The sequence below is a fragment of the Psammomys obesus genome, unplaced genomic scaffold, assembly GCF_907164565.1.
Source record: "Psammomys obesus unplaced genomic scaffold, mPsaObe1.curated_primary_1811, whole genome shotgun sequence".
Lineage (NCBI taxonomy): Eukaryota > Metazoa > Chordata > Mammalia > Rodentia > Muridae > Psammomys > Psammomys obesus.
The window spans coordinates 1,010,396-1,018,884 of NW_026596110.1; the positions used below are offsets into that span (position 1 = coordinate 1,010,396).

Consider the following 8,489-nt stretch of genomic DNA (forward strand, 5'->3'; position numbering starts at 1 on the left):
TTTTTATTCATACATTTAAAACTGGTTATTTAAAACAAATCACATCTTAGAATATGTATCAATAAAACACAGTATTACCTCTTTTCATAATACTGCAAATTAGTGATGTCAGTGAACCCTAAGACTATCAACTAATATACACACAGTGTTGAGTGTTAAAATCCTAGATGTCACAATATGATCTGTATAGTACACAAAATAACACTGGCCCTGGAGCACCCTCCCAACACTTTTATACTTTGACTATTAATACGTATGCACTGTACATTTCAAAGGTCTTCTGTTCTTCAAGATTTTTTATTCAGTCTCAAAATATAGGCTTTGAGCTATATCAAATACCTTTAACATTATTTTGCACAGTATCATATGTAACAATTACTGATTCTTATTGTCACAGTTCTCAGGAGCTAAAATTATGTCCATTCCATCACTATCTCTCTCTCTCATATTTGTTAAACACATTTAAATATACCATAAGTACCCCAGGTCCTTTTACCTGAATTGAATTGAGCCACAGCTATTACTGACTACTGAACCAGTAGTGAGGCTTTGTTTTACAGAACTCTTCTGATAAGCTAGGTGATGGGATGGGAGAAATGGAAACTGAAAGAGTGATAGTGATGCTTCCTAGGTCCTGCGGTGCTAAAATAGAAATTCAGTGTCCATATCTCTTGGAGAGGGGCATGGGAGGAATGAGAGAGGGAGGGTGGGATTTGGAGGGAATAAAAGGGGCTGCATCTGGGATACAAATTGAATAAACTGTAATTAATATAAGAAGAAAAAGAAAACTTAAAAAAATTACATTAAAAAGTGTCCACATCTTGAAACACAGAATACTCAAAAAAAAATCTTTATAACTAGTGTAGATATGGATCATTTACTAAACATGTTTTTAACACAACTTAATTTGTACATTTTAAATTAAAAAGATTTAACAACATGATTTAAGACTTTTCCTAACCTAATAGTCTATAGCACTATTAGTTCAAAACTGTTTTCATGATGCTGTCATAGCTTTCTTTTTTTTCACATTTGGATAACCAGTCTCTAAGGTTATATGCACTTCTTTGGTAATGTTAATGAATAAATAGTATATGAGAACTACTCTAATAATGACTTATTTATTATTCATAATGTACCATGAAATAACCTCAGACATACTTTGAAGAAGAGAGAGTAGCATAGTGATGAGTTCTGTGGACTCTGCAGCATTGGCTTGTGTTACAGTGTCAGGATCATTAACTTACTTCCTATATGATCTTACTACAAGGATCTACAATATCTGCATCCATAGTGCTTTGTTCAGTTTGAGTTTTTCAAGCTATGCTCAATACTTGTGATGACATCTAAATGCGTGTTGGTTATTAATCATGCTGTTCTTTGTGTCAGTGCATCAGTTACAAGAAATCATGAGAGGATCCAACATAGCAGCACGAGAGCACACTGTGTCTGATCAGCAGGGCAGCAGTGACTGCACAGCAACCAACAGACTGAACTGTGGGCCCCAAAACACGTGTGTTCCTCAGGTGAGAGGAAACCCCAAAGGTATGGTAATCAATCAGATCTGATCTCAGGTCACCCAGCTAAACCCCAGAAGAGTTCCAAGGTTCCTGACAGGCACTTGATCACCATCCCAGAGCCACAACACCTGTGTGCTCTGATCACCATCTCAGACTGAGCTGTGGGCCACACAACACCAGAAACTGGGTTTTCTAATTAAAAGGAAACCCCATGGTGAAAGAAGCAATCTAGTGTGACTGACTTCAGGTCACCCAGCCAAACCCCCTGGAAAATTTCCTTGGTTTTGGCAGGCACTCAGTCACCAGCCCAGAACCACATGCTACTGAGCATGCTACTCACCATCCCAGAATAGTGGTCCCCAAAACACCAGACAGTGGGTTTCCCAATTGAGAAGAAATCTCACAATGAAGGAAGCAATCAGGTCTGATTTCAGGTCATCCAGCATATACTGGGAAAAGTTCCTGAGTTCCTATAGGCTCAGAGGCTTTAGTCTCCAGCCACACACCTGTGTGCTGAGCTCACCTACCACTGATTACCTCTTAGGTACTGGGGCACAGAGATCCAACCTCAAAACTATAGACACCTGGGACCCACTGCATCATCCCCAGATATTTCTTCAAAGCTCAACCTGCCTCCCTAGTGAAACTGACCAAACTTCAGGGCTCCCTGGTTCTTCAAGAGGGCTGCATTCAGCAAAAACAGTGTATTAGCAGCAACAGCTCATTAAATTCAGAGCAAGAATGCCAGTGGCAGAGCAACTGTCTCTGAGACTTTTCCTGGTGAAAGGAGAATCCCTAGGTTCCCAAGGAGCCCAGTTAGTCCACAGGACCATATACATGAAGAGAGTTGTGGCAATTCCCTGAGAAGTACTGGCCATGTAGTGACTATATCTGAAAAGCTGAAGAGGAATAGCCAACTTCCTGCCAAGTAGATTTCTCCCACCATTCTAGGACTCCACCCCCTAGGACTCCAGCAGGCACGAGAAACTAACAGTCAACACCTGAGACACCTGAGACAGCCAGATGTGTAAAGGCCATCATAAAAACACAATCAACAAAAGCTGAAGCAGTATGGCATCTCCAGAACCCAGTTATCCAAGGCCAAATAGCCATGAATATTCTAACATAAGTGAAATTCAAGAAAATTGTCTTAAGTCTATGCTTATGAAGATGATAATGGAGGAAATGAATAAAATACAGAAAGATAAGGTCAAACAGATTATGGCCATATGTAAAGAAATGCAAGAATATACAGCCAAAGAGTTTGTGTCTTTAGGGAGGGAATAATTAAATCACTGAAAGAAATGAAAGAAAGAGAAAAGTTCAAACAAACAGTGAAGGAATTGAAAGAAAAGCAGGAAAATACAAGCAGGTGAAGGAAATCAACAAAATGGTTCAAGATCTGAAAACGGAAATGGAAACATTAAAGAAAACACAAACTGAGGAAATCATGGAGAGGAAGGACTTAGGGAATGAAACAGGAACTACAGAGGTAAGCATATTCAACAGATTACAAGAGATGAGAGAAAGAATCTCAGGTGTTGAAGATATAATGGAAGAAATAGATTCATCCATCAAAGAAAATGTTAAATCTAAAAAATCCCTGACACAAATCATCCAAGAAATCAAGGAAAATATGAAAAGAATAATAGCATAATAAGAATAACAGGAATAGAGGAAAAAGAGCATAGAATTGTTAAGCCATGTCTGGACAGTGTGAGTTAATTCATGTTACTAGGTTGACTGTGGAAGGGCAGAGAAAGGGCTGAGACTGGCATCTTGAGAGACCCTGCCATAGGTGCGTTTTCCAGCTATTCCATTGGAATACATTTATTGAGCAGGGACACCCCCTTTTCCTGGTATGTTAGTAAGTAGATCTGCTGATGAACTTACAAAGGCTAGACTTAGTGTGGTTTGTTACTTTGTGTTTCCTTGTAAGCTGAACACTGAGGGAATGCAGAATTTAATTGTAACTTTGCCAGTACATCTATCTAAAGGCCTGATGCCATTTTTGTCACCTATGAATTTTTTGTTACCAAGGAAGACATAATTACAATTTTGTCTAACAGATTGAGATGGCATGGTGTATTGTTGGTTATAAAAATATTCACAGGGCATGGGGTTTTTAGTTGGTGAATATTCACGATGTGGGGGAAAGCATGGCACTTCCTGTATAATCTCAGTTACCTAAGTGTATGTACACTTGTAGTATCTAGAAGGACATACCAAGCTGAGCTGCTTGAGACTGGTTTGACTTAGTTCTTGGATTATTATATTTTATTTCCTGTAATGCACATATTAAAAAATGAACGATTCTTTTAAAAGCTTAAAAGGAAAAAGGAGGAGGAGGAAGAGGAAGAGTAGGAGAAAAAAAAGATTCCTTTCTCCAAGGCCAAGAAAATATTTTCAACAAAAACATAGAAGAAAACTTCCCCAATTTAAAGGAGAAGCCTATAAAAATAAGAGAGGCTTACAGACACCTAATAGATTATACCAGAAAGGAAAATCCTCCCTCCACATAATAATCAAAACACTAAATATACAGAATGAAGAAAAAATACTGAAGGCTGCAAGGGAAAAAAAAGCAAAGTAACATATAATGGCAAACCTATCGGAATCACACCTGACTTCTCAACAGAGACTACGAAAGCTGAAAGGGCTTGGATGGATATCATGCAGAAACAAAGGGAACACATGTGTCAGCCCACACTACTATTTCTAGCAAAACTCTCAATCATCATATATGAAGAAAACAACATATTCAATGAAAAAAACAAATTTACACAGTATCTACCCACAATTCCAGCCTTACAAAAGATATTAGAAGGAAAAATATACAGCAAGAAGGCTAACTACACCCAGGAAAGCAAGGGAAATAAATAACCTACTACACTATCACAACCAACATCAAAATAAAAGGATCTAACAGTTACTGGTTATTAATCTCCTTCAACATGAGTGGACTCAACTGTTCAAAAAAAAGACATAGACTAACAGAATGGACGTGGAAACAAAACTCAATATTCTGCTGCATACAAGTAACACACCTCAGTCACAAAGATAGACATTACCTGAGAGTTAAGGGCTAGAACATGGTTTTCCAAGCAAACAGACTGAAGAAGCAACCAGGAATACCCATTCTAATGTATAATAAAATATACTTTGAATCAAAATTAATCAAAAGAGATGGGCTAGGTTATTTCACACCCATCAAAGAAAAATTTCACCAAGAACACATCTTAATTCTGAACATCTATGCCCCAAATACAAGGGCATCCACAATTATAAAAGAAACATGATAAGAGCTTAATCCACTCTTAGATACCCACACATTAATAATGGGAGACTTCAACATCCTACTCTCATAAAAGGACAGGTCAATGAAACAGAAACTAAACAAAGAAACAATGACACTAACATATGTCATAAATCAAATGGACCTAACACACATCCACAGAACTTTTCACCCAAACACAAAAGAATTTACCTTCTTCTCAACAACTCACAGAACTGTGTCCAAAATAGATCATTTAATTGGTCACAAAGCCTCAACAGATACAAGAATATTGAAATAATCCCTTATATCCTATCAGACCACCTAAAACTAGACCTCAACAACAACAAAAACAAAAAACCTACACACACATGGAAAATGAACAACCCTCTACTCAATGACAGCTGGGTCGGGAAAGAAGTAAAGAAAGAAATTAAAGGTTTCCTAGATCAGAGGGAAGGGGAGGAGGACCTACCCTATCAGTGGACATGGACATGGGGAGGAGATGAGGGAGGGATAGTGGCATTGGGAGGAGACAAAAGAAGGGCTACAGCTGGAATACAAAAATGAATAAACTGTAATTAATAAAAAATAAATGATAAAAATAAATAAAAATAAAGTCTTCCTAGAATTAAACAAAATTGAAGGCACAATATATTCAAATTTATGGGACACAATGTAAGCAGTGCTAAAGGAAAGCTCATAGCACTAAGTGCCGTCATAAAGAAATTCAATTGTATGGTTTTGGCTTCTTTATCAAAAAATCAAGCATCCGTAGGTGTGTATTTCTGGGTCTTCTATTCAATTCCATTGTTCAACCATTCTGTTTCTATGCCATTACCATACAGTTTTTATTACTATTGCTTTGTAGTACAGCTTGAGATCAGGGATGGAGACAATCTGTTGCTTCTGATATCTTTTTCAATTTCTTTCTTCAGAGACTCGAAGTTTTTTTCAAACAGGTCTTTCATTAGAGTCACACCAAGGTACTTAATGTGGTTAGTGGCTATTGTGAAGGGTGTTGTTTCCCTAATTTCTCTCTAAGCCCTTTGTCTTTCATATACAGGAGGGCAAACCATACAATGGAGAAAAAAAAAAACAGCATCCTCAACAAATGATGCTGGTCTAACTGAATATCTCCATGTAGAAAAATGCAAATAGATCCATATTTATCACCCTGCACAAAACTAAAGTCCAACTGCATCAAAGACCTCAACATAAAAGCAGACACACTAAATCATTTAGAAGAAAAAGTCGGGATGCCCCTAGAAATCATTGGCACAGAAGACAACTTCCTGAACAGAACACCAAGAGCTCAGGCTCTAAGATCAACAATCAATAAAAGGGACCTCATGAAACTGAAAAGCTTCTGTAAAGCAAAGGACACTGTCATTAGAACAAAACAACGACCTACAGACTGAGAAAGTATCTTCAGCAACCCCATATCTGACAGAGGGCTAATAATCAGACTAGATAAAGAACTCAAGAAGTTAAAATGCAACAAATCAAGTAATCCAATTAAAAATGTGGTACAGAGCTAAACAGAGAATTCTCAATAGAATAATATCGAATGGCAGAGAAACACTCAAAGAAATGCTCAACATCCCTAGTCATCAGGGAAATGCAAATCAAAACAACCCTGAGATTTCATCTTACACACATCAGAATGGCTACTTTCAAAAACTCAAGTGACAACACATGCTGGAGAGTATGTACTCAATTCCCCCAATAAGAAGCCATAGGCTAACAGAATTGATGCAAAAACAGGATCCATCATTCTACTGCATACAAGAAACACACCTCATCAACAAAGATAGACATTACCTCCGAGTAAAAGGCTGCAAAAGGTTTTTCCAAGCAAACAGATGCAAAAAGCAAGATGGAGTAGCCATTCCAATATCTAATAAAACAAACTGTAAACCAAAATTAACCAAAGAGATAGAGGACACTTCATACTAATCGAAGGAAAAATACACCAAAGTGATGTCTCAATTCTGAACATATATGCCCCAAATGCAAGGGCACCTACATTCAGAAAAGAAACATTACTAAAGATTAAATCACATATTGAACCCCACACATTAAGAGTGTGAGACACATGATTCAGGCGCATTTATCCTTTACCTGATACAGAAGATCTACAGTTCTCTATCTTCAAGCTTTAGACTTTAGACACATATAGGAGAACATAAGCATAGAAGAACATCTAGTACTGTCACTTCCACACTTTATTTTCTGTGTTTTTTAGAGCCTTTCATTCTTTTTTTTCTTTAAGACTGGCAGTAAAAATAGTATTTTATTCATCTTCCTCCCACCCCTGCCCCAGCAACCCCCAGTACATGTTCCCCTTCTCATTCCCAGACCAATGCTACAATCAGAAAAAAAGTAAATTTTGGGGGCAGGAATAGGAGGGGGAAATGAGTAAAAACACTCAAATCACAATAGGAATTTCTTCAAACAGGTTAATTCCCCTTAGTCATCCTTTTCAACCTCATCTTTGGGTTCTAGTTTCCACTTCTGACTCCTTTCTTCTTCAACAGCTTCTTCTTTGTCTTCCTCATCTTCCACTTCCCCATCGTTGTAACCTTCATCATCATCCTCCTCTCCATTCACATCTTCTTCCTCCCCTTCTTCCTTTTTATCTTCTTCCTCCTCATCTTCCACTGGCTGAATATATTCATCATACTCCTCCTCATCTTCATCTTCCTCATCATCATCCTCCATGTAGCCCTTCAACATCAGAGTCAGGGGCCTCCTTGTGCCTGTCACAGCCATCAAGGTACATGACCTGCGGCAAGAGCTTGAACACATTTTCTCGATAGTCATTCAGGTTGGTCACCTCACAGTTAAACAGGTGTAGGCTTTTGAGATTCTCTAACTCCTTCAGCGGCTCTATTATGCTGAGGTCTTTTATTTTATTGCCACTTGAATTTAGATGCTTAAGGTTCAGACATTTTTATGCCAATACTTCCAGGTCCTCTGAGATTCTGTTAACACATAATTCAAGCTTCTTGAGTATGTTTAATTTTGGTAAGTTCAAAATGGAGGTGAGGCCTCCATTGTACTTAAGAATTCCAGTTCTTCAATGTCATCTGTGAGACATTTGATTTTTGCCTTCAATTGACTAACAGATGTCCCAAGACAAGTTCTTTCACCTGATTGCCATGGAGGAAGGACCTGCAGTTCCTGTGTGGTGAGCCAATTGACAGAACCTTTCATTCTTTGGTTGTCATTGCATTCCACCAGAATAATTTTTCTAGAAACCAATATGACTAATACACAACATAATGAGAACATAGTCCTTCAGTTGTATCACTATTTTTCTATTTTTATTATTTACAATTTTTTTTCACTTTGTATCTCAGTTGTAGACCACTCCCTCATCTCCTCCCAGTCCCAATCCCTCTTCCTTCCCTTTCCCTCCCTCCAAGTCCACTGATACAGGAAGTCCTCCTCCCCTACTGACTGACCCTAGCCTATCAGGTCCTATCAGAACTTCCTGGATCCTCTTTCTCTGTGGCCTGGTAAGGCCACTTCACCAGGAGCAAGTGATCAAAGAGCAGGCAACTAAGTTCATGACAGAGGGAGCCCCTGCTCCCCTTAGGTATGTGGGTTTCTTATTGGATCTTTGATTCTATTCTATTGATCTACCTATCTTTTTTTGTGCCATACTATATGGTTTTTATTGGTATTGC

General features: G+C 38.2%; 1 pseudogene; it reads right to left on the reverse strand.

Annotated features, from left to right (window-relative positions):
• Positions 1 to 7,266: 7,266 nt before the first annotated feature.
• LOC129692652 (acidic leucine-rich nuclear phosphoprotein 32 family member A-like) lies at positions 7,267 to 8,013 on the reverse strand (annotated as a pseudogene).
• Between the last annotated feature and the right edge of the window lie 476 nt (positions 8,014 to 8,489).